Source organism: Desmodus rotundus, chromosome X, assembly GCF_022682495.2.
Source record: "Desmodus rotundus isolate HL8 chromosome X, HLdesRot8A.1, whole genome shotgun sequence".
Lineage (NCBI taxonomy): Eukaryota > Metazoa > Chordata > Mammalia > Chiroptera > Phyllostomidae > Desmodus > Desmodus rotundus.
Window position 1 is genome coordinate 101,478,526 of NC_071400.1, and position 25,615 is coordinate 101,504,140.

At 44.7% G+C, this 25,615-nt stretch overlaps 2 pseudogenes; one reads left to right on the forward strand and one right to left on the reverse strand.

Annotated features, from left to right (window-relative positions):
* The first annotated feature begins 5,089 nt into the window (after nucleotides 1–5,089).
* LOC128780028 (U4 spliceosomal RNA) lies at nucleotides 5,090–5,157 on the forward strand (annotated as a pseudogene).
* A 13,024-nt stretch (nucleotides 5,158–18,181) lies between these two features.
* On the reverse strand, nucleotides 18,182–18,646 carry LOC128780000 (HIG1 domain family member 1A, mitochondrial pseudogene; annotated as a pseudogene).
* Nucleotides 18,647–25,615: the final 6,969 nt, after the last annotated feature.

Sequence of the window (25,615 nt, forward strand, 5' to 3'; positions counted from 1 at the left end):
CTTGGTGTGTTCCTCTTTGGGCCCACCTTCTTTGGGACTGTCTGGGCTTCCTGGACTTCCTGGAAGTCTATTTCCTTCTCCAGATTGGGGAAGTTTTTCTTCATTTTTTGTTGAAATAAGTTTTCAATTTCTTGCTCTTGTTGTTCTCCTTCTGGAACCTCTACGATTTGGGTATTGGAACGTTTAAAGTTGTCCCAGAGGTTCCTAAGCTTCTCTTCATTTTTTGAATTCTTTCTTCATTTTGTTCCAGTTGCATGTTTATTTCTTCCTTTTGTTCCAAAGAGTTGATTTGAGTCCTGGGTTCCTTCCTGTCACTGTTGGTCCCCTAAATATTTTACTTTATTTCACTTTGGGTAGTCTTCATTTGTCCTTTCATCTTGCGACCAAGCTCAGTCAGTTCTGTGAGCATTTTGATCACCAGGGCTTTTAACTCTCCGTCAGATAGGTTGGCTGTCTGCTCATCGCTTAGCTCTCTTTCTGGAGTTTTGCTCTGTTCTTTCGCTTGGGCCATATTTCTTTGTTTTGGTGCACCAGTCTGGTTGGTCTGGTTGACTGTTTCTTTAGTTCCTTTGTTGTCAGAGTTCCACCCAGGTTGATTTTGTGGCATTTCTGGTTGTTTATTGATTTTGGATTGGTTTTTATCCTCCTTTTGGTTGTGTGAGGAAGTGAAGGGTTTCTACCTATGGCCCCATCTTGGTCGGAACCTCAGAGAATCTGATTTTTTTTTTTTTGTTTGAAACTTGCTCCATAGTACAATATGGTCAATGAAAACAAAAAGAAAGAAAAGTTCCAAGCGTGGTTCCCTGCTGACATCTCTTGTTCATTTTGGGAATAACACCTCAGTGCCTGTCAACAAGAAAAGTAGTTGATCCTAGTGGAATGTCAATGACTGTTGATGGCAATGGTGTTTAGAAGTGTATTTTAAAATGTGCACAGGTGAGGACTGCCCAGTTACCTTGTGACTGGTTTCCAATTAGTGAAAATGAAGCAATAAACGTGTTCTATGTGCCATTTGTTGGAAGTTGCTGTATAGTGTAATACAGTCAGGTTTTTAGGAGTTGCAACTGTGCTCAAAATCATTTGCAATTTGCTTTGTTTGTTGCAGCTTGCTTAACCAATGAAGAAAGTAAAATGTATTTAAAATAAATTTTAACCGAAGAGGTTTAAAAAAATAAAACTGCTATCATTTTATACATAAAAATCATACAAACCATATGGCCAAGCCACTAATACATGTCCCAAGTGTGTATCTACACTGCCATCTGGTGGGAATTGTTGGAATAACACCTTAGTGCAGGTCAGCAGGAAAAGCGGTTGATTATACTGGAGTATCAGTGACTTGATTTTTTTTTTTTAAAGACTGTTTTGAGGTACAACTCTCAGGTCCCAATGTTACTCGCCAGTTCCTTGGGACCACTCTGTACGAGCACATCATCCGGACCAGATACCAGATTTGGGGGTGTCCCATGGGTTCTTTTCTTTGATGATATCTTTAAATTATTCTTTGTTTATAGAAAAGGTATTTATTTTGCTTGTTATTTACTACACAATTTACTAAGTTGTATTATTTATAATAACTTTAAGTTGATATTGATGAGTCGTCAAGGTAAATACGATATCATGCAAAAATAAAATTACATTACTTTAGTTGTGTAAAATATGAAAAAATAGTTAAAGCTTGGAATAAACATGAAGACATGAGCAGGTAAAATGTGTTAGTTATAAGTTCATTAGTAATTAAATAAAATAGTAACATGAATCTTAGCATCATAAATGAGTTCAGGGCCTGGAGCAACGGTGTTCTAGAAATCAGAAGTATTTTGTAAGTAAAATTGTGCCCCCTGTAGGTTATCTGAGGAACTGGCAATATGGCCAATGTCCACATTTTCAAAGAGGAGAACGTTTGATGGTGAATTCTGGATTGTAGATTGTAAGATTGTAGATTCTAAGTTATTTTAAGAAACAATTACTGAAGAGTGATTTATGGGCAATGAAAAGAGACAGTGAGCCTCAGTGCTGTGATTTATCACATCTGGTGCAGTCTCTTAAGGTGCCATGTCTTCCTTGGCTTGTGAGCTTTCCCAGGTGTCTTCTTAGCCGAGGACATTTGTCCCCAGTCTTTGCAAGATGACTGGCACTGTTATAATTGTTGTTGTTCTTTAGCTCTCAGCCTCCAGGCTGCCTGTCCAGAGAGAGGTGTGATTTCAGATCCAGGGTGCAAAGTCACATGCTGTTTGTATTCTAATGGACTCTTCATCCTGCTCCATACAGAGGAGGGTTTCTCATGGCTACGGATCATTCTTTCTCCTGGGAGATTTTTCTCTGCATTGTAGGTGCTTATTCGCAGTCCTTACCTCTGTTCAGTGCATGCCAGTAACTCCCACCTTAACCCCACCCTAAGGACAGTCTGAAAGGTGTCCACACAATGTGCCAAATGTCCCCTTGGGGGGAAAGTCAACCTCAGGTGAAAACCACTGATCTTGAAGCTGGATCATCTTTGGAACCTGAGTGATCTGGCCTTGGTAAGAAGTGTTTTCACTATCAACCACGCAAATTATTTTCTATCCAATTGTGATTTATTGTGGCGTGGTTATTTACAAGTGTATTTCATAATTTGTAAATATAAGTACTTTCTAGCTATCTGTGTTACTGATTTCTTGATTAATGGCAGTGAAAGTGTTACAGAGCAAGAGGGTGGGAGTGGTTCACGATAAATTATTACAGAAAGGATTCCACCTTTCTGTCTCTGGAGGTTCCTTCCCCCCACGCCCACCTGCTAGGTTCGCAATGCCCGCCGCCAGAGGAAAGACGTCTCTCAATGCCAGAGACTGGTGAAAAGGAAAGGAATTGTTTATTCAAAAGTTACACAAACTTAGAATAATGACCTAATGTCTTCAGTAAGATACTAAAGTCCTCTAGAATACCCACAGATGCACAGTCCTTCCCTCTCCCTGTGCCCAGTCCGGGGTACCGTGTCTCAGGAAAAGAAGTAGAAGTCCGTGATTCAGGCTCCCAGCACCATCAGCTGTGTGGCTGCTGCGATCTCCAGTTAATCCAAAGCCATGTGGCACCTTCTCATGGCCCAGCAGCAAGAGTCCTTTCTCCCCTTTCTCTATGGCTGCAAAGTCTCTCCTGCTGCCTAAGCCACGTGGCAAGAAGAAGCACTCCAAAACCTCGTGGTCCTCTTTACTCTCCTTCAGAACCGCGTGGTCCTTTTCCCCACTTCAGAACCACATGGACCTCTATCTATCTACTTGCTTCAGAGCCTCGTGGTTCACTCCTTCCTTCAGAGCTGCATGGTCTCTTCTTTCTCCCCCATAACCTTGTGGTCCTCCCTACTCTTTGAAGCCGCGTGGTCTCTCTCCTTTCTATGGCTGCCGGGCCTAGGTTTAAATCCCAGTGCCCATCTTCCTTTGCAGCCCCATTTCTGACTCCTCCTACAGTCAGCTACACCTGCCAGCATCCCTGTATTCTTCCAGCTTTTCTGGGCTGCCATAGTAAGTCTGGGCATGTGTGGCCCCATGGCATGGAGCCAATCATCTCCACGCTCTCATGCAGGCCCTGTAACCAGGGGGAGTTGCTTCCCAGTCCCATCCTGGGTGGAATTTGGTCCCATTCCCCTGGCTCAAAGCATGGCCACAGCTACTTAACACATCCATGAAACCAGTTAAAGGTTATAGATATGTTAAATGACTGTGCCAGGGGTTAGCTGCAAAGCTCTTGCTACCCAAAACAGCTCTGAATGGCCCTGTTCCATGTGTCCCATCCCCCTTGGCTCAGGCCTGTGGGGGTGAAGACATCCTACATACATTTTTCTAATATTTCCTGGACACCCTGAGTCCTGGACCCCATTACAAATCCCTTCTTGGGGCCCTCCTCTTGGCTGCACCCTGCTTCAAAAGCAAGAAATATATATAATTGTAAATAAATGTCATTCCTTTGACGTGTATTGGAACTTGCTTTATATCACTCTATGGCCACTTTTTTAAAAAAGTTCCCAGGGTGCTTGGAAAGCATCTGGGGCGTATTTGCATTTTTGGGGTGTAGTGAAGTACTTATGCACATTGAATGCAATTTGCTTCTCATGTTATTTTTTAATATTTTCACCAATTTTTGTGGGCTGTATTGGTTCTGAAACAGAACCTGAATGATAGAGGTTTATTAAATCTCCCATTATGAATATTAATTTGTGTATTTTTCCATATAGCTCTGTTCTATATAATTTTGAGTTTATGTTATTAAGTGAATAAAAATTTGGAACTATCTGCTGAATTGAACTTACTGATATGAAGTACTCCTCTTTGTTTTTAGTAGTGTTTGTTTTTTTGTTTTTTGGTTTTTTACGTTCAAGTCTACTATAGGTTATATAATTTTCATTTGGTTAATGTTCGTGTAGTATATTTTCCCCATTCTTCACTTTAGATCTCTTGGTACGTTTCACATAGCTCTCAGTGTTTTTATGTTAGTTATAAGTGGTTATTAAAATCAATTAAAGCACTGATCTTGGTGGAGGATGTCATGTAGGGGGCCCAATATTTTTCCCCTTCAGTTGTTCCAACACCTTGTATTATATCACAAATATTTTCCCCCATATGTAAGAAGATATTTTTATCATAGAAAATAACCATGGCCCCTCACATCATCGCTGTCTCATTTATGCTCTTCTGCGTGTGGGGTTTCTGACTCTCTCCTGTGAGTGATGTTCTCCCGCCTAAGCATGTCTTACTTTGGCCATTTTCATTTGCTAATCTGTGTCCTACCTGTTGGATTATTAGACCAGCCCAAAGATTCCTGAGGTCACGGGAAAGGTTGTTTCCCCATCACGTAAGCAAGCACTCAGGTGTTTAATATGAGGTGAATTTGAGGAGTACATGTACGTCACCATTTACTTAAGGAAGATTTAACAATTTAAGTAAAGTAACTTATTCTCAAAACTGAATGATTATGTCAGTGAAATAGGGAACAATGTTCTAATGTAGCTTGTGGATATACAACTTCTATTAAAAGTTTCAAAGGTGGCAATGAAGAGGGCTAACATTTTGCACTTGGCACGTTGATTTTAAACTGGCTGTTAAGGAAGGGAAGGCTGAGCTTTGCGCAGTGGCAGTATCGTAGCCAATGAGGTTTATCTGAGGCGCGATTATTGCTAAAAGAAAGGGAAGACTGAGAAATTACTTAGGATTGTCATCTCATTTCTTCCTAAGAGGTTTAGTTGCCACAGTTTGGTTTAGGAAGAGAGCTTCAGCACCATCACCTCAGCTTCAGACAGTGAAACTCCTAGCAAGAGCTTGTTGACCCTCTTACCGTCTCCTCGTGTCTTAAAGTTTTGGGAGTTGCCGAACAGAAATCAACCTGCCAGGTATGCTGGCTTTTTTCCTAAATTACCTGCATGTCCCCCATTTCACTGTTGAAATCTAAGACTCTGTTCTTCCATATTCCAAAATACCCTATATACCCAATATCACCTCAATTTATTTGGTATTCATTTGAATATGAATTCCCCTTGTCCATGTATTAGACATTGAATACCTCCCATTAATCAGATTAATTTGATTTGATTGTCATCTTAGCTGTGAGAATGTAGAAGGTATGATAAAAAATAATTTTTTAATCCCCACAGGTTTGGTTATCCAGCCATGTGACGTTCATGGCCGGGACAGTAACTTCTGGAAAGTGTAGTTAGTCTCTGAGAGATCATGGGCATCTCCTGGCGAAAGTAAGCATTATTATTATTTTTTGCTCTGTCAGCCTTTTTGGTCTATTCCTGCAGGGCTTGGTATAATTTAGTAGTGCTGGGAGTTATTTTCTTCTCTTGTACACTTACATCGGCATGAAAACCTGTTTCTGAGGCCAGCTGCTTGGAGTTAGAGATTCAGGAATGTTTTTTATGGGCTTCTGGCTCTGTTTACATTGTGAGGACTCGGTTCTGCTCCTGCATCTGGCAACTGGGCTCCATTGTCCAGCCGTAACCCTGGAGTGTGGCTATGGGGTCCTGGTCACAGATCTGGGTTCTGTTTCCTGGGTCTGTGGCCTGAGGTTGAATCTGTGTGTCTGGGATCTGGAGTCTCTTATGGTGTGGCTTCACGTCCTGAGTTGGTGTTTGTTGTTGATGTTGGTGCAGCTCTGGCTCTAGGGTCTCATGTATGGAACCTGGTGTCCAGGGTTCCCTGTCAGTCTCTGGTGTTGAGTGTCTGGCATTCAGGGTCCATGATCTGACCTGGGTTTTAGGGACGGTTTTGGGATTGGGGCCGGGGTGTGGGGTTCAGCTTTTGGTTCTGGGTCTGCTCCGGGGTCCAGGTTCTGGACCCAAGGGCCTGTGTTCTGTCCTGAGTCTGTCTGTGGCATCTGGCATCTGTGAAGTGATGGTCATTGGCTCCAATTCAATGCCAGCAGGAGTTCCGGAGTTGGGGTGTGGGGAAGAAGGAAACGTTATGTAGTGCAAATAGCTCCGTTTTGAAAGTAATGGTTGTGAGTGCAGCAAGGCTGTTAGGAAGCTCGGGATTGTTCCAGGTGAATCATGAGGCAGCACCTCTGTGGGTCAGCCCAATGGTGCTGCTGCTTAGTTGTGAAAGCATCATGGTTGTGAGGGGGCCCTGAAGTGAGGCAGCCCCGGGGCAAGTTCCCCCTCACCCTGTGCTGCTCAGCGTTTCTCTGCTCTTTCTGGTCTGGTCCTGTCATTTCCTCTCTGTTCGGCTGCATTTGCAAACAAAGAAACGCACATTGGAAAAAGGGCCCCTCTGAGTGCGGATATCGGGCTGGGTGAGCAGAGAAAAGGCCTCTGGTGTTGTCACCAGAGCTGTGTAGGTTATTTTTATTCTTAAATTATGCCAAGTTTTCCTCTTTTACCTTCTCTCTCTCTCTCTTTCTCTCTCTCTCTTTACCCAAACTGAGACTGCCTTTTTTTTGTGGCAGCTTACTTAAATTATACAGAAAAATAAAAATTAATTCAAAATACTACCCAAACAGGTAACAACTGCTATTGTTTTAACTATATACCCTTCCAGACATCTCTCCTTGCCTATTTCCATTCTTCTACTTTCTGTGGATTTAATTTATTTTTCTGGGTTTGTAATATGCATACAGAACATGTGAATTTCCAACTGTTTCCCACTAATGTGCAGATTTGTCACTGTGTTTCTACATAGATTTTTAATGTATTATTTTAAATACTCAGTTGGAATGATTTTTTAACTTCAATTGTGATTCATTTTGAGGGACATTTAGAAGTGTATTTCATATCTTGTAAGTGTAAGAATTTTCTGGTGACATTTTCAACTGACTTCTAAATTATCTACAGCGAGAGCAAGAAACTTCATGTAATTTCAATGCTTTGAAATTTTTTAAAAACTTCATTACAATATGGTCAATGTAAAAAAACGTTGTAAGCATGCATCTCTGCTGCCATCTCGTGGTCATTTTGGGAATAACACCTTAGGGCCGGCCACCAGGAAAAGCTGTGTATAGTAGGTTATCTGTGAATGTTGAACGTAATTTGCTGCTCTTGGTGTTTCTTACACCCTTACTGAATTTTTTGAGGTGGTATTTTGTTTCTGAAAGAGGAATGCTGTATTCCTGATGAGAGAGGTTTGTTAAATCTATTAGGATTATAAATTTTTGTTTGTGTCTGTGTTCTATATAATTTAAGTTTATGACATTAAGTACATGGTAAATTTGGATATTCCGGGTAAATTAAACTTTTTGATAGGAAGTACTCATCCTCTGTAGTCATGCTTTTTACCTTCAAGTCTACTGCATGTTATTATGTAATTTTCATGTGGTTTATGTTTCCGTAATACAGGGTGGGCAAAAGCAGGTTTAGAGAGACCAAGCTTAATGTTGCCTTATTATTTAATAATTATGATGTTTTTTTCCATGTGAACAACTGTAAAGCTGCTTTTGCAGCATCCTGTGTATCTGTTCCCATTCTTTCACTTTCAATCTTCTTTCACCCTATGGTTTAGGTAATTGACATGTTTTTCCAGTTTTGTCTTGTCTTTTTATTGTCTGAACAAGTTCTTTTTCAGAGTTGTCCTTAATTTTATAAAGTACATACTATTAATGTATTTCTTCATTAAACAGCATGTTCACAAGTATACTTGATTCCTGGCTGTTTTGGTTGAAATGGACCACTAAAAATGAAACCTACAGATGAGGGGCGGGGCCTGTCTGAGGTCAGAGGCAGGACTGGCCTGGAGGTGAGAGGGGGCCGCAGATGTGGGTGGGGCTTGGTGGGAGGCAAATTTAGGCTGAGGGGCGTGAGGGATTCGCAATTCTGGTGGAGAGATGAGCAAGCACGCGCGCTGGAAGTTAGGTGCTGCGGGCTGCCGGTGGCTGCTGGTCGCCGTGGTCCCGAGGTGTTGTTCACAGCCTAAGCTGATGCAAGCAACGCAATCCAGGGACAGGAGCTGAGCTGCGTAGGGGCTATGAGGTGAGGGGGGTTGGGAGGTAGATACAGCCACCCTATGGGGAGCAGAAAAGGGGGCCAGACTGTTTCTGGGGTACATGTCTCAGGTCCCAATTTAGCTGACCACTTCTTGTGGGACCACTTTTCTATATTTATCTAGAGTATATTTGAGTTATAGATAACTTTGGTCTATGGATATACAATGATACACATTTTTAACCCAAAACAAGATGATATTTTCCATTTGCTAAAGTTTCTGTTATTGGGTAGCAATTTCCAATTTCATTCATACAGATCCTGTATGTCGTTGTTAAGTTTATCCCCAGGTTGTTGTTTTTTTACCTGTATTTTAGAGTCGTTTTTAAAAAATTATATATTTAATTTACTATTTCTACACATTTATTTCTGCATGTTATTTTCCCATCACTGCACTAAATTCTATTTGTGATTCTTTTTCGTCAATTCTCATGAGTTACGAAGGTAAACATGCTCTCATGCAATCACGATCGTTAAATGGTTGTAGCTGTAGGTGACTTAGAAATAGTTAAAGCCTGAAAGAACACAGGAAGTGAGGGAATGTGAGGAGACAGAAAAATTTTCTTTGTTAGTCATACATACTCAATAAAATAGTAACACCTTTCTTAGCATTTTAAATGAGTTTGGGGGCTGGAAGCATGGTGTTCTAGAAATCAGAAGTATTTTGTTACAGGGAATGTGCCCCGGGGAGGTAATCTGAGGAACACAGAGTGTGGCAAATGTCCACATTTTCAAAGAGGAAAACTGGAGATGGTGAAATGTGGAATCTAACAGAGTAAGAATCTCTGTTCTAATTGACATTATGAAGAAGTTATTACGGTGACATAGGAGCAGTGGAGAGAAGCAGGGATCCTCAGACGAGTACTGTGTTTAATCACAGTGTGATTTGGTCTCCTAAGTGGACGAGTCTTCCTTTGCTTCCCGATCTATTGTCTAGGACACTTCTCCCCGACATTTGTCAGATGGCTGGCCTTTTTTATTCTTTAACTTTTAGCTTCCATGCTTCCTGTTCCAAGAAAGGCAGCATTTCAGACATAGGATGCAAAGGGACATGCTGTTTGTATTCTAATGGAGTCTTCAGGATACAGAGCAGGGTTTGTCATTCTCAGCACTATGGACCTTTTGGGCCACAGAAATCATTCTCCTGGGTGATTGTCCTCTGCATTGTAGGTGCTTATTAGCATCCATGACCTCTATTCACTGCCCACACCCTGGCTTCCCTTCCCCTCAGGACAATCTAGGATGACTCAGCACATTGCCTCAAGCCCCCTTGGGGGCAAAAGTCACCTTTGGTTAAGAAACAATTTGAGGCTTTTATCATTTTTGACAGCAGAAAGATCTTGGTTTGGTATGTAGGGTTTTTATTATTTTTCTACGTAAATTATTTTCCAGTCTGTGATTTATTTTGGGAAGGTATTTAGAAGTGTGTTTTAAAACATCTAAATACAGGGACTTTCTAATTACCTTGTGACTGGTTTCCAGATCAATGGCAAAGAGCAATAAATAGTTTGTGAGACATTTGTTGAAACCTGGATTATAGCTCACTGTAGTTGTTTTTTTAAAAAAGTTCTAAGTGTGGTTGAAAAGCATTTTTAATTGACTTTGTTGGTGCTTGCTTTAACAGCGAGGAAAAAAATTTTCAAAATACTACCCCAAGAGTTAAAAAGAAGTGCTTTCATTTTATGTATACACACTTGCAGATATGTCAATGTGCACATTTCTGTCTACTTTTCTAGATTTAATTTACTATTTTAGATTCTAAGTATGGGCACAAATCTTGTATATCTTCAGCTTTTATATTTGATAATGTGTATGTAAGGGTGAAGATGTTTTCCATAAGTTTTGGAATGCAGTATCTTTATCACCATTCAGTTTATTTTGTAATTGAAATTGTGCTTTATTTCTGAGGTTGTTGAGGAGCGTATTCCCTAACTACCCAACGTAAGGACTTTCCAGTCACCCATGTGTAGTGAATTCTAGCTTCAGTGCAATAGGAGCACTCAGAGAAACACGTTGTATATAATGCTGGTTGAAACTGGCTTTGTATCGGCTTGGCCAAAAGATAAAAAGTTTTGGGAAGATGGAATTATGAAGATTCCTGAATGATTGCAGAATAGTGGGACAAAACAGTGAATACGTTGTCGAATGACATTACTGGTGAAAACGAAACACGTCTCTTTCATTGTGTCTTTACCTAAAAATCGAATGAACCTTTTGGCCAAGCAAATAGTAGTGTTCCAAGTGTGCATCTCTGCTGCCCTCTCGTGGGCATTTCAGGAATAACCTGTTAGTGGCAGGTGAGCAGGAAAAGTGGTTGAGTGTAGTTAGAGCATCAATGAATGTTGACTGCAATGTTACTGTGACGTGTATTTAGTTACTTTCAAGTATCAGGCCATACTAGTTACCTTTTGTTCCTGATTTCTATATTAACAGCAACGACAGAAAGAAACATACCGTATACAATTTCAGTCCTTTGAAATTTGTTAAAACTCGGCTTTGCACAGGATGGTCCCTTTGAAAATTGTCCCAAGTGTGTCTCTCTGCTGCCATCTCATGTGTCAGGTGAGATGACAAATCTCATCATCCCACCGGTGTGGCCGTGGCCTTCCTCTCAGTTGTGGCTTCGGGGTCACGTGCCTTGCACTCGCGGGACCCTCTGCCCTCTGCTGGCTGCAGGCAGAGGAGGAAGGTCCGCATTGCACTGGACAGGGACACTCAGTCCTCTGACCCCCTGTGCACAGTGCAAGGCCCTGCTGGCAGGCGGTCGCTCTCTCAGGCCATGTCTGCTGCTGTTGCCACAAGATTTAACAAGTTTAGCAAAGTAACCTCTTCTCAACTGAGTGATCACAGTCATGAAATTTGGAAGAGTTTATTAGTTTACCTTGTGGTGAGTAGTTGGTAGGATTGCCTCCCAAAAAGTCACAATCCACGAATGCTGCACTTTTCATCAATTACCTGTCACCCATTTTATCTCTATAAGATCCTGTTTCCCCGTCCTCCCACATGTCCTTTATCCCTGCTATCACCTCATTGTCTGGTCTTCGTTTGTGCTCATGCATATATGAAATGTGGAATATCCTGTATTGATCAGATTATGTTATTTTGATTATTATCCCACATGTGTTAGAGCCGACAGGGTTTGAGGAAAATAATCGCTTTTTAATCCCCCACAGTTTTGAAAAATTGCCGGTGAGGAATGAACGGCGAGACAATGCTAACTCCTGAACCTGTTGCAAGTGAGAGATCATGGACGTCTGCCCTGCAAGGTCAGCATCCTTTTTGTTCGCTCTGTCTTTTGGCCTATCGCTGCTTGGTTTGGTAAAAGGTTGAAGTTTGCATTTGGAGAGACGTGGGTTTTATCCTATTGAATGGCAGCATTGTTTACAATGGGAGGATCCGGTTCAGCTTCTGCCTGTGGCCTCTGGCAACCGGGGCCCGGTGTCTGGCCCCAACTCCAAATTCTGGCCATGGCATCCTGGTTATAGATCTGCATCCTGTGTCCAGGGCCTGTGCTTCAGAGTCAAAATGCATTCAGTTGTGTGTCTGCAGTCTCGCACCTCTTAGGTTGTGGCTCTGTGTCCTGGACTCGCATGTGAGGTCCACGTGCAGATGAAGCTTTTGGTTTTGGTGTGTGGAGTCTGGCATTAAGGGTTTCATGTCAGTTCTTGGCATCTGGTGTTTGGCCTTCAGACTTCACGGTCTGGCTAAGTTGAGGGCACACGGCTCTGAGTTTGGGGCTTTGGGCCTGGAGTGCTGGTTGTTTTGGGTCCGCTCCAGGGTCCAGGTTTCAGAGTCAAAGGTCTGGGTCCAGGATCCTGAGTTTGGCTCTGGTGACTGGTGTCTGTCAACGGACGATCATTATGTTCAATGCAATGCCAAAATGAATCCTCAAGTGAATGGAGTTGAGGCAGGTTAGTAAAAAAGGTAGGAAAATTCCTTGGTAGTGGAATGGGAAAAGTGAGTTTGATAGCAGAGTAACAGCAATGATTTATAGCCCGGTAATAAATATGAGGATCTTATCTTCCCTAACCAAGGATATTTGAGAGAAAATGGTTTACACATTGCAGACCACCCAGCCCTTCTCTGGTGACTTTTCTGAGGGAGAAATCACCAGAGAAGGACCCTGATCAGTCCGTGTGCTCATTTTGTTGCATGAGCACATGAAAGGACAGCCCTGGAAGTCAGAGTACTGTGTGCAGATTGGTCTTCTAAGACCTCCTGTAAAGTCCTCAACGTTATAAAACAGGTAAAACCCTTAAAAAAGGACCCAGCATGCACTGTTTGTTGAGCACACGTGCGCCTTCCCTGCTCTTCTTTGCTGCATATCTTCGCTCTGTTTCTCCTTCTCTCCAAGGGTCCCCAGGAGACTCGTAGCCAGGGGAGCCGTGGGCAGCAGCAGCTCGTCCCGGGCTCACCCCTGATCCTGTCTCCAAGGGCCTTTGTGTGTAACTTTTCCATTTCCCAAGAAGCAGTTCTGTCTATGCTCACTCTTGTTGCTGTGATTGTGCCTCTTCTCTCTGAAGCCCTTTCTCTGTTTCACTGTCCTTAGATTTAATGTACAAACGCTTCAAATTCCCTGGCTTTGTGTTGTGCAATTGTGCTGCAGGAAGTGAAGAATCTACACACATGAGACCTTTCCAGGGCAAACCCCCTTTGGGTCCAATCCCTTTTCCATGACAGAATAAGCAAAGTTTGTGTATTCATTTATCTGTGGATGGACATTTGAATACTTTCCATGTTTCAGTTGTTAACAGTGCTGTTATGAATAATCCTGTATAAGTTTGTTATAACATCTGTTTTCAATTTCTCAGCTATATATTTTGAAGTAGAGTTATTGAACACAGGATCATTTTTTTGAGGAAATGTCCAACCATTTGATACAAGGTCTATAATATTTTACATTCACGATAGAAATGGTCAATCATTCTAATTTTTGTTTTTGATCATCAACATTTCTCAGTTTGTTTTTCTCAGTACAGCCTTTGTAGTGTCTGGGAAGGGGTAGCGTGCCGTGATATAGCCATTGAACATCTTCTCTGGTATTTTTTATATTGTACCATTTCTATGAATGTCTTCTCATCAGAAGGGACTGTTCAAGTTTTTAAAAAATCTAGATGTGTGCTTGGGTGTTATGGCTCATTGGATGGAGCACCGTCCTGTAAACCAAAGGGGTCTCCAGGTGGATTCCCAGTCAGGACACATGCCTGGCAAGAAAAGATCTGTGGTGCGTGTGGAGAAGATGCTGTGACTGACGGAATGTGTCAGAAGTGGATTGTGAAGTTTCACGGTGGAGATTTGTCCCAGGGGTAGGCAGACCAGGTGCAGTGGAGAGCCCTCAACAGGAGGCGTTCACTGAGAGACAGGCAGGGAGGCAGGAGACAGGCAACATGTTCAAAGTATCCTAATCAGGCTTTGAAAATCGTTTGCACCAGCATGGTTATGTCAATCGCATGGACGTTTGGGCTCCACAGGAGTGAAGCCGGATGGTGGGAGAGGCTTCTTGACCAGATTTCCACAAGTGGTTCTCCACTGAAACGTGAGGAAAATGTTCCATTTCCATGAAGTGTGTGTGTGTGTGTGTGTGTGTGTAGCATGAATCTCTGCTATTTGATAATCATGTGGAACGGGAGAGACGGTGGGCAAAGGAAGGAACCACCACTCGCCCCTCCAAAGGCCGGTCTTTGTCCAAAGGAGATGATGATGGCCTTGTGGTGGATTCTGGAGGGAGTCCTGCAGTAGGAGCTCGTTTCAGAAAGCCAGCTGGTTCCTGGCTACACGTATCGTTCCCCATCATACTAACCGATAGCTCCTCCTGAAGGAAAGAGTCTGGAATTTGTCAGCAGAAGATGCGGAAGGTTAGGATTAGGTGAGAGAGCACATTTCTCTTCGGTGACCAGGGAGAACGCTTCCAGCCTGGCTGTGCAGTCCCGATTCCTCCATAGTACTCAGAGACTGTGCTCCTTCTAACGGCCATTTAGTTTGCGTCTCTGAATTTTTCTTTATGGAGAGAAACTTCCATTCCCTGGAAGACTGCATCAGACAGCTGGAAGAGTTCTCTGCTCCAAAGGAGAACCATGTTGTGGGACGACGGAATGGTGAAATCACAAGAATGTGGCAGAGGGTAGTGGGAGGAAATGGTGAAGACATTGTGCAGTTATGTTGTGGGGGGACAATGAAAAGCATGCCCGTCATTGCATCTCAGGGCAAAAAGGCAAGGACCCTTTCAGCCAGGCCATTAGTAGTAGGCTATGCGTTCCATCTCTTGGTATCTGCTGCCATCTCGTGGTCATTTTCGGGAATGACACCCTAGTGCAGGGCTGCAGGAAAAGTGGCCAAACCCAGTGGAGAATCAGTGACTTTTCATGACCGTGGTATTTAAACGTACATTTGAAAATGTCCCAATGTCAGCTCTGTCCAATCACCTTGTGACCCGTCTGCAGATTTCCATCCAGGGACCAATAATCGGGTTTTATGTGACATTTTCGGATCTCGCTCTGTAGCGCAATAGATTCAGATTTCTACAAGTGCAAGTGTGCCTGAAATCCTCTGTCATTTGCTTTGTCCGTTGCAGCTTCTTGAAACAATGCACAGGTACAGTTTACTTAAAATTCTCCACCAAGAGTTAAAAAAAATAAAGTAAAATACCCGTGCTTGTATTTTATGTCTATGCCCTTCCGGACGTGTCTACAGGCTCATTTCCTTCCGTTTGCCTGGAGTTTGTTTAGTACTTCAGGTTCCTCATCAGGGTGCACAATGTGTACATTTCCAGCTTCTGTTTCTAACCTGAGCATTTAAGAGTAAAGACTTCTTTCTTAAGTTTTGGTACGGAGCATGTTCACTATCCTTCAGGTCAAGTTATTTTGTCATTCCAATGGTGGTTCACTTCAGAGGTTCAGTAGGAGTCCATTTCATAAGGTTGGAAGGAGAGAACCTTCTAGTCATCCATTCTCAGTGAATGGCAGCCTAAGTGCTATGAGGTCCAAGAACATAGGATTTCGATGCTCTGAGGCTGGTTGAATATTGCATGAAATGGGCGTGGCCACAAACTATTTTTCCCCCCACCCCTGCCTGTCAAGTGACTCCGGTCCCATGTAGTTGTGTTTAATGTTCTTTGAAGCCATTATTTTAGAGTCTTTTGTGAGACTTGTCGTATATGCTTGTGTGTAAAAAAACTCATCCAAACTGGTGAATATGTGTGTGTCCATATTCACACTGAAGATGGATGACTGTGAGCTATGTTTTTGCCACATTAGGCTCTGTCACGTCCAGAAAGGTAGAAGCACAACTGTAAGGAAAAAAGCTCTGTTGTCTGCATGGAGTAGGCGCTGTGAAGGATGGCATGTGTCAGAAGCGGATTGCCAAGTGTCATGCCGGAGGTTGCTCGTGTGCAGTTGCCCCACGGGTGTAGCACCCCAGGTGCAGTGGAGAGCCATAAAGGACAGACGTTCACTGAGGACAGATCATGTTATGACACCAGGGAGACAGGCAACATACAGAAAGCATCCTAATCGGACTTTGAAAATCGTTTGCACCAGCTGTGTTACATTATCCCTTTGAGTGTTTTGTTCCACAGAAGTTAAGCAGGGGGTGGGGGATGCTTCTTGACATATCCACATGCATTTCTCCGGTGAAACATAAGGGATCTGGTCAGTTTTCAGGTGAAATCGTGAGTAGTGGATGGGCCATTGCTGTGTTAGAATAACGTGGAATGGGAGAGATTGTGGGGAAAGAAAGGAACCACCACTCGCCCCTCCAAAGGGCGGTCTTCATCCAAAGGAGATCAGGTCGTTTATGTGCTGGGATATCGAGGGAGTCCCGCAGAAGGAGTTCCATGTGGAAGACTAGCAGGTGACTGGCAACAGGTACTATTCCCCAACAGACCAACCTAAAGGTCCACCAAAGGGAAAGAGTCCAGAATTTGTCAGCAGAAGACACGTAAGGTTCAGGATAAGGCGAGAGTGCACGTTTCTGTTTGGTGACCTGGAAAAAACGGTTCCATCCTGGCCGCACAGTGGTGATTCATTCGCAGTGCTCACTATACCTTGCACCTTTGTACAGCCATTTAGTTTGTCTTTCTGAATTTTTCTTTTTGGAGAGAAATTTCCATTCGCTCCAAGAATGCAGAAGGCACAGGGAAGAGGTCTGTGATCCACAAGAGAACAATCTCGTGTGGTGATGGAATGGTGAAGTTGCCTATAAGGTGGCAGAGGGCAGCGGAACAGAACAGTGACGACTTTGTGCAGTCACATTGTTTGGGGAAAATGAAAAGTGTGCAAAGGGCGGTCTTCATCCAAAAGACGTGAGGTTGCGCTCGGTGTGGATCGTGCCGGGGCCCAGCCTCGGCGGGTCTCAGTGTCCCCGAAGGATGGATGGTGCATGCGAAGAATGAGGGGTCAGACACCAATTTTGATGCCGGAGAATGGCCAGCCTCGTGTGGGTGTGACCGAACTCTTAAGAGTTTAATGATGCTTTATTTTTATAGGGATTTGTTATATGACATCAAAGGAATAGGCTCATGGCACGATTTCTCAAGCAGAAAAAGTTTATACAGAAATTCCAAGAAAATGTACAGGAAGTTCTACAGATTTGCTCATACTAAACAAAGGTTATTTTGACCAGGAGGGCTATCAATCAGACAAGCACAAGTAACTGCATCTACAAAGTTTCAAATGTCTATCGATCATTTGATGTCTAACAAAGTTTTCAGAATTTGGCATAGGTCAAAAAGATACGCTAGACTAGTCAGCGGTTATATGTGAACTATTAAAGGTCCTATCTGGTTAGTCTTTCTCACTCAGCCATCTATCTTCCCATTTAGGTTCTTTCTTTCTTTCTTTCTTTCTGTTTTTTTGTGTGTGTTCATTTACTTTAATAACACATTTACCATGTTATCACCATGGAATGTAAAGTCAAGTTAGTCAGGAGATCTTCCCAAGTGCAATAAGGCCTTCTGCAGTACACACGAGTTTGTGTATGTCTGACCAGAGCTTGCTCTGACATCATTAACAACTTCCATCACAGGTAAATTCTTTAGTTTAACATCTGTGATGCTTCCAGAGAAAAATAAACATAGTGTACACAGTTAAAAATTGTTTTTCATCACCTCTGCATTAGCACTTAAAATACACATTTCTATTTCAAGGTGGCATTTAAAAATTATTGTAACAGCAACAAAAATATAACCCTGCAATTACAAAATAGTCAAATTAGGATCCAATTAGATTAGATAAACAATTATCTAATGTTTACAAGTATGACTGTAAAATAAATACTACCTTCTAGCAGCTGTCATTAGCATTTTAGGTGTGGTTTAAACACACACACAGATGTTCAGTTGTGGGGAGGTTTGTAACGCTGTGTGCTGTGCACCATTCTGAACGGGGTAAGAGCCAACCAGCCCTAAAACCAAAAGTAGTTAATCAGTCCACGAGGCAGGCAGAAAAAAAAAAAAACCTGGGGCAAAGAGGGTTCCTACATAACATCAAAAGCACGTGACGTTCTGCAGCAACTGGGAGTATTCATGATCGGCAGGGTGTCTCCATTAGAACAAATTTCACCAAAAGAGAGCAACGAGGTGGACACTTTGCTACTGTCAAGTGCATTTAAAAGGGGCATGTTTCTTATGTGCTAATCTGACTCCTCTGAATGACCCAGTCAGTGAACTAGTCACTAGTAATTTAGTCACCCAGCAAACCAAGCCTGCAAGCAAGGAAGCCAATATTCAAATTACCATGTTCCTATTGTCTGACCCACTCAAATGATTTATTTCCAACATAAATACAGAACCTCAATATGAGATCTCTAACTACGGCCACCACCAGCACCACCACGGCCAAGACAGCAGCTCTTCTCCTAGGGTTTAGGTTTCGTCCAGAATTCCTTATACAGGGAATAGGCCATACCGAGAGTCATCGCTCCCACAACGAAGCCTTGGGCTGCCTCGCGCATGTGGATCAGGTGGACCGACATTTTAGTGCTCCCCTGGCTCTTCAGTTTGTACAACCCGTACGCGACGATTGCTGCCAAACCCTCCATTCCAATAGGGACAAACGGTGCCTCTTTAGCTTTTCGGACAAATTTAGATCCCTGACCCTCATCATATGAAGAAAGAGAAACGTCTGTGTTGGATGACATACTGTTTGAAGAGTCTTCCAACACCAGCACCTCTCAAATACCAACCCGCTTCTGGTTCTTTCTTTATGCACTTTGCAGGGGATGATCTTTGTATTTGTTCCCTCATGCTTAAATTATAATAATTCACCTATTTTCCTTGCTCTTTTATCCATCTAGTTCCATCCAATATTATTCCTGTCCAAGGTTGTACTAAGGGGGATGTCTAGTAACATTTTTATCCATTTTTTTCTGGCAATCTGGCCTGCCCATTGTCTAATATTAATTTTGCAATAGGTAGGAGAAGTAGGCTGCAGAGGGCTTATAAGGGACTTTTGTTCAATGGCCAAGAAATCATTTTGTACAGTTGCGTTGGAATTCTGCAGATTAGTGGACCAGAAATACAAGTGCTCAAAAATCGCAGCAGGTAGTAATAGCAAAGACAGACATGCAAGAAGAGATAGACAGGGAGTCCAGCCGCAGCTGCCTCTGCTGTGCAGACACATCTCATCCGTCCCGACTGTGTCAAGGGTCGGCTGTCGGTCGGCTCCCGACAGGATTGCAGATGGAGTTCTGCAGTAGGAGTTCTCTGTGGAAACCCAGCAGGTTAGTGGCAACAGGTACTGCCTGCTGTCAGACCACCTGAAAACACCCTCCGAGGGAAAGCATCCAGAATTCATTAGCAGAAGATTCTGAAGCTTCAGGATGAGGTGAGAGCCCACGTTTGTCTTTGGCGACCAGGGAAAAGTTTTCTAGCCTGGCCGTGCCGTCGTAATTCATCTGCAGTATTCCCCAGACCTCGCACGTTCACGTGGCCATTTCGTTCAGTATACCCAATTTCTGTCATTGGAGAGAAATTTCTGGTTCCATGAAGACTGCAGAAGGTCCGTGGAACAGCTCTGGGCTCCTACAGGTATCAGTGCTGCAGGAGGATGGAACGCGAAGTTCCCTGAAAGGTGACAGAGGGCCGTGGAATGGAATGGTTACAATGTCATGCCGTCCAATTTTTCTTGGAAAATGTAAAGTGTGACCGTCATCGCATGTCACTGAGAAAGGGAATGGAACTTTTCTGCCAAGCCAATAATGGGCTATGCCTTGCCTCTGTCGGTCTGTGCTGCCATCTCGTGGCCATTTCAGGGAATGACATCTCAGTGCAGGTTGGCAGGAAAAGTGTTTGATTCCAGTGGACTATGAATGACTTCGGATGGCAGTGGCATTTTCAAGAGCATTTAGAAGCGTCTAAATGTTAGCACCGTGTAGGTACCATGTGATCGGTGTTCAGAATAAAGACCGAAGCAGTGAGAAACTCTTTTGATGTGACATTTCTTGGAAGTGTGCTTGTAGCATGACAGAGTCCGCTGTGTCCATGTTGCCTGTTGCATGTTCCTCATTCAATGAGAAAAGTAAAGTGCATTCCCTATTGTCTACCACGGGTTAAAAAAGGAAATAAAATAAGTACAATAAATATATAAGGAAGAACGGATAGTATTTTACTTGCTTGCTTTCGTGGGCACGTCCTCAGGCCGGTTTCCTCTGCTTCAGAAAACAAAGAAATCTTCTGAAACGTGTTGAGTGTCTGTGTGGCCATCGTGATAGGGAAGATGGATGAAGATCAGCCAAGTTTTCAGTACACTAGGGCCTGTCATTTCAAGAAGTGTGAAAATGCCCAATAAACGGAAGAAAAGATGTGTGGTATATAGGAGGAGGTGCTGTTAGGGATCTGATGTGTCTCAATCGCCTTGCAGGTTCCCGTCGGAGATGTCTCTCAGCAGGGTTCCCCACGGCTGGGATGGACTAGTTGCTGTGGATGGCCATCTAGGGCAGACGCTTCCATGAGGATGGACCATGTGAGGCTTCGACAGCAACGGGCGACACACTCCAAGTACCAAATGCATCGTGGAGCATCATTTGCACCAGGATCGTTACGTCCACGTCTTTGACCTCTGAGTTCTACAGCAGTCGACTGGGAAGAACACCTCAAGCAGCATGCTTGACAGCGTTTCCAGGTGGGATTCTTGTCAGAAAGGTAAGGAAAACATTGCATCCACACAATTAGTTAGATGAACATTACACACTTTAGACTAACACGGAAGAGATCATGGGGCAAAAGAAGGGAAACACAGCAGGACACTCAAAAGAAGACTTTCCCTTAGAAGAAATTCTGCTACTGTAAGAAGTAGATGAGGGTTGGGCCCGGGGTCTAGGGCGTAAGGCGTGGATCTAGGGGCTAGGGGTTAAGGGTAGGGGCCTGAGCAAGGGGCCAGGGGCTGGGTTTAGGGGTCATGGTTTAGGGCTTAGGGCTTAGGTCTTAGGGCTACATCTAGGACCAGGGGTTAGGGGATAGGGGTTAGGGGCCAGGGGCTAGGGAATAGGAGATAGAGGCTAGTGCCAGTGCCAGGGCCATGGCTTAGGATTATTGTTAGGGTTTAGTGTTATGGTTTACTATTTAGTGTTAGGCTTTAGTGTTTAGTTTTAGGGCACTGGCTCTGGATATGGCTATGGCTTATGGCTATGGCTATGGCTATGGGCTATGGTTATGGTTTATTGCTATGGGTTAGGGGCTATGGCTTAGGCGTTAGAGATTATAGCTTAGGGTCTAGGGGCTATGGTTTAGTGGTTGGAGGCTATGGGTTGTGGGCTAGGGGGTATGGCTTAGGGGCTATGGGTATGGCTATGACCAAAGCTTAGGGACTACAGCTACAGATTAGGGGCTACAGCTATGGCTAATGATAGGGGCTATGGCTTAGAGGCTATGTCTACAGCTTAGGGGTTACCGCTAGGGGCTATTGCTAGGGGCTAGGGGCCAGGGGCCATGGCCAAGGGTTAGGGCACAGGGGTTGGGGGCTAGGGGCTAGGAGATAGGGGCTAGTGCCAGGTTCAGGGCCATGGCTGAGGGTTAGTGATAGGGTTTAGTGTTAGGGTTTAGTGTTTACTGTTAGGGCTGTGGCTATGTCTATGTCTATGGCTATGGCTATGGCTTAGGGCTATGGCTAGGGCTAGAGCTATGGGTATGGCTGAGATCTATGGCTGAGGGCTATGGCTGAGGGCTATTGGTATGGCTATGGATATGGCTATGACTAGGGGTATATGTGTAGGGCTATGTCTATGTCTAGGGGCATGTCTAGGGCTATGTTTAGGGTTAGTGCTGTGGCATAGGGCTATGGCTATGGCATAGGGTTATGGCTATGGCTATGGTGTAGGGCTATGGCTATGGCGTAGGGCTATGTCTGTGCTGTAGGGTTATGGCTATGCCTCGGGGTATGGTGTAATGCTATGGCTATGGCGTAGGGGTATGTCTATGGGTATGGGTATGTCAATGTGAATGGCATAGGGTTATGGCCATGGCTATGTCTATGGCTATGGTGTGGGGCTATGGCTATGGCTATGGCATAGAGCTGTGGCTGTGCTGGAGGGTTATGGCTATGGCATAGGGTTGTGGCATAGGGCAATGGCTAGTGCTAGTGCTCGGGCTATGGCATCGGTCTGTGGCTATGGCTATTGTGTAGAGCCATGGCTATGGCTAGGGCTATGGCTTAGGGTTATTGCTATGGCTGAGGGATATGGCTTAGGGCTATGGGTACAGCTTAAGAGTATGTCTTAGGACTGTGGCTATGGCTGTGCTGTGGGGTTACGGCTATGGCGTAGGTCTATGGCATAGGGCTATGGTTGTGCTATAGGGTTATGTCTATGGCGTAGGGCAATGGCCATTGGTATGGCTATGGTTCAGAGCTATGGCTTAGGGCTGTTGCCATGGCTGAGGTCTATGGCTTAGGGCAAAGGGTATAGCTTAGGGCTATAGGTACAGCTTAGGGCTATGGGTGAGGGCTACGGTTATGGCTATGGCTATGGTTTTGGGCTATTGCTATGGCTTATGGCTATGGGTATGGCTTATTGCTATGGCTTAGGGGCTATGTCTTATGGCTATTGCTATGGCTATGGCTATGGCTATGGCTATGGCTATGGCTAAGGGCCTACAGCTTAGGGGCTATTGCTACGGTTATGGCTAGGGACTACAGCTTAGGGGCTACAGCTGGGGGCTATGTTTATGGGTAGGGGCTATGGCTAGGGTCTACAGCTAGCACCTAGGGGATAGGGGTAAGGGATAGGGGCTAGGGGACAGGGCCAGGGGTTAGGGCACAGGACTAGGTGGTAGGGGCTAGGAGATAGGTGCTAGTTGCAGGGCCATGGCCATGGCTTAGGGTTAGTCTTAGGGTTTAGTGTTAGGTTTTAGTGTGTAGTGTTAGGGCTATGGCTATGGTTATGGCTATGGCAATGTCTATGTCTATGGCTTAGGGGCATGTGTATGGCTCTGGCTTAGGGCTATGGATGAGGGCTATGGGTATGATTATGGATATGGCTATGACTAGGGCTATATGTGTAGGGATGTCTATGTATCTCTATGTCTAGGGGAATGTCTAGGGCTATGTCTAGGGTTTGGTCTATGTCTAGGGCTCGGGCTAGTGTAGGGTTATGGCTATGGCTATGGCTAAGGCTATGTCAGTGGCTTAGGGCTATGGTTTAGGGCTTTTGGTATGGCTGAGGGCTACAGCTTAGGGCTATGGGTATGGGTTAGGGCTATGGTGTAGAGTAATGGCGTTGGGCTATGGCTATGGGTATAGTGTAGGGTTTTGGCTATGGCCATGGTGTAGGGCTATGGCATAGGGCTATGGTGTAGGATAATGTCTAGGGCTTTGGGTAGGACCATGGCATAGGGGTATGACTATGGCCATGGGTTAGAGCTATGGCCTAGGGTATGGTTTAGGGCTATGCCTTAAGGGTATGGGTACAGTGTAGGGCTATAGGTACAGCTTAGGGGTATGGTGTAGGACTCTGGCTATTGGTATGCTGTGGGGTTACGGCTATGGTGTAGGTCTGTGGCGTAGGGCTATGGTTGTGCTATAGGGTTATGGCTATGGCATAGTTCAATGGTTAGGGGTATGATATAGGGCTATGCCTATGGCCATGGTGTAGGGCTATGGGTATGGCTGTGGGTTAGAGCTATGGCTTAGGGCTATTGCCTTGGCTGAGGTCTATGGCTTAGGGAAATGGGTACAGCCTAAGGCTATGGATCAGGTCTACGGCTATGGGTATGGCTGTGGTTTAGGGCTATTGCTATGGCTTAGGGTTGTGGCTATGGCTATGGCTATGGCTATGGCTATGGCTATGGCTATGGGTATGGGTTAGGGGCTATTGCTAGGGGCTATGTCTAGGGGCAGGGGCTATGTCTAGGGGCTACAGCTAGTGGCTATGGGATAGGGGCTAGGGGCTAGGGGCTAGTGGCCAAGGGCTAGGAGATAGGGGCTATTACCAGAGCCAGGGCCATGGCTTATGGTTAGTGTTAGTGTCCAGTGTTAGGGCTTAGTGTTAGTGCTATTTTTGTGGCAATGGCTATCGGTATGGCTATGGCTTAGGGTGATGGGTATGGCTTAGGGGTATGGCTTAAGGGTACAGGTATGGCTTAGGGTCATTGGTTATGTCTATGGCTTAGGGCTATGTGTATGGTTTAGGGCTATGGCTATGGCTATGTCTATTACTATATGTCTAGGGCTATATGTCTAGGGGTGTGTCTATGTATAGGGCTATGTCTAGTGTTAGGGCTATGGCTATGGCTTAGGGCTCTTGTTCTGGTTATGGCATAGGGAGATTGCTGTGATGTAGGATTAGGGCTATGACGGAGGGCTAATGCGTAGGGCTATGGCGTAGGTGAATGGCTAGGGGTATCGCTATGGTTAAGTCATAGGGCTATGGATATGGCAATGGCATAGGGCTACGGCCATGGCAATGTCGTAGGGATTAGGAATATGGTTATGGCTTAGGGGTATGGCTTAGGGCTATTGCTACGTTGTAGGGGTATGGCGTAGGGCTTTGGATAGGGCGTCGATCTATGCCTACTGCGTAGGGGTATGGCTAGTGCTAAGGCAAGTGCGTAGAGGTATGGCTAGGGCTAAAGCTAGGGTGCAGGGTTGTGGCTATGTTGTGGGGCTATGGTGTAGGGGTATGGTATAGGGGTATGGCTATGGCTAGTGCATAGGGCTATTGCTAGGGTGTAGGGCTATGGCTTTGGGTATGGCTAGGGCATAGGGCTATGACTATGTTGTAGGGCTGTGGCTGTGGCGTAGGGGTATGGCGTAGGGTTATGTCTGTGGCTAGGGTCTATGGCTATGGCCGTGGCTAGGGTTATGGTCTAGGTTTATGGCTATGGCTATGGCTATGGCTATGGATATGGCCTAGGGCTATAGCTATGGACTAGGGCTATGGCTCTGCCATAGGGTGATACCTATGGCGTAGGGCTATGGAGTAGGGATATGGCATAGGGCAATGGCTCTGGCTATGGGTTCAGGTTATGGCCATGGCTTAGGGCTATGACTCAGGGCTATGGCTCAGGGCTATGGCTATGGCTAAGGCTTAGGGCTATGGTTTAGGGCTATAGCTTAAGGGTATGGCGTAGGGGTTAGGAGCCATGGCTTAGATGCTGGGTTCTATGGCTCTGGGACTATGGCTATGGCTTTGACTTAGGGGCTATGGCTACAGGTATAGCTAGGGGCTACAGCTAGGGGCTAGGGGCTACAGCCAGAGGCTACAGCTAGTGGCTAGGGGCTACGGGTTAGGTGCTAGGGGCTAGGGCCCAGGATCAGGGGTTACGGCACATGGGTTGGGGGCTAGGGGTTAGGGAATAGGGCTTAGGGTACAGGGCTAGGTGCTAAGGGTAGGAGATAGGGGCTAGTGGCAGGACCAGGGCCATGGCTTAGGGTTAGTGTTAGTGTTTAGTGTTAGGTCTTATTGTTTAGTGTTAGGGCTATGGCTATGGCTATGGGTATGGCTATGGCTTACGGGTATGGATATGGGTTAGGGGTATGGATTAGGGGTTTGGGTACGGCTTAGGGCTATGTCTTAGGGCTATGGATATGGTTCTGGCTATGGCTTAGAGGTATGACTATTGCCTAGGGCTATGGCCTAGGGGTATACCCTAGGGCTATGGGCATGGCTTAGGGTTGTGGTTATGGCTGTGGCTTGGGGCTATGGGTATGGCTAGGGGCTAGGGGGTACTTCCAGGGGCTACAGCTA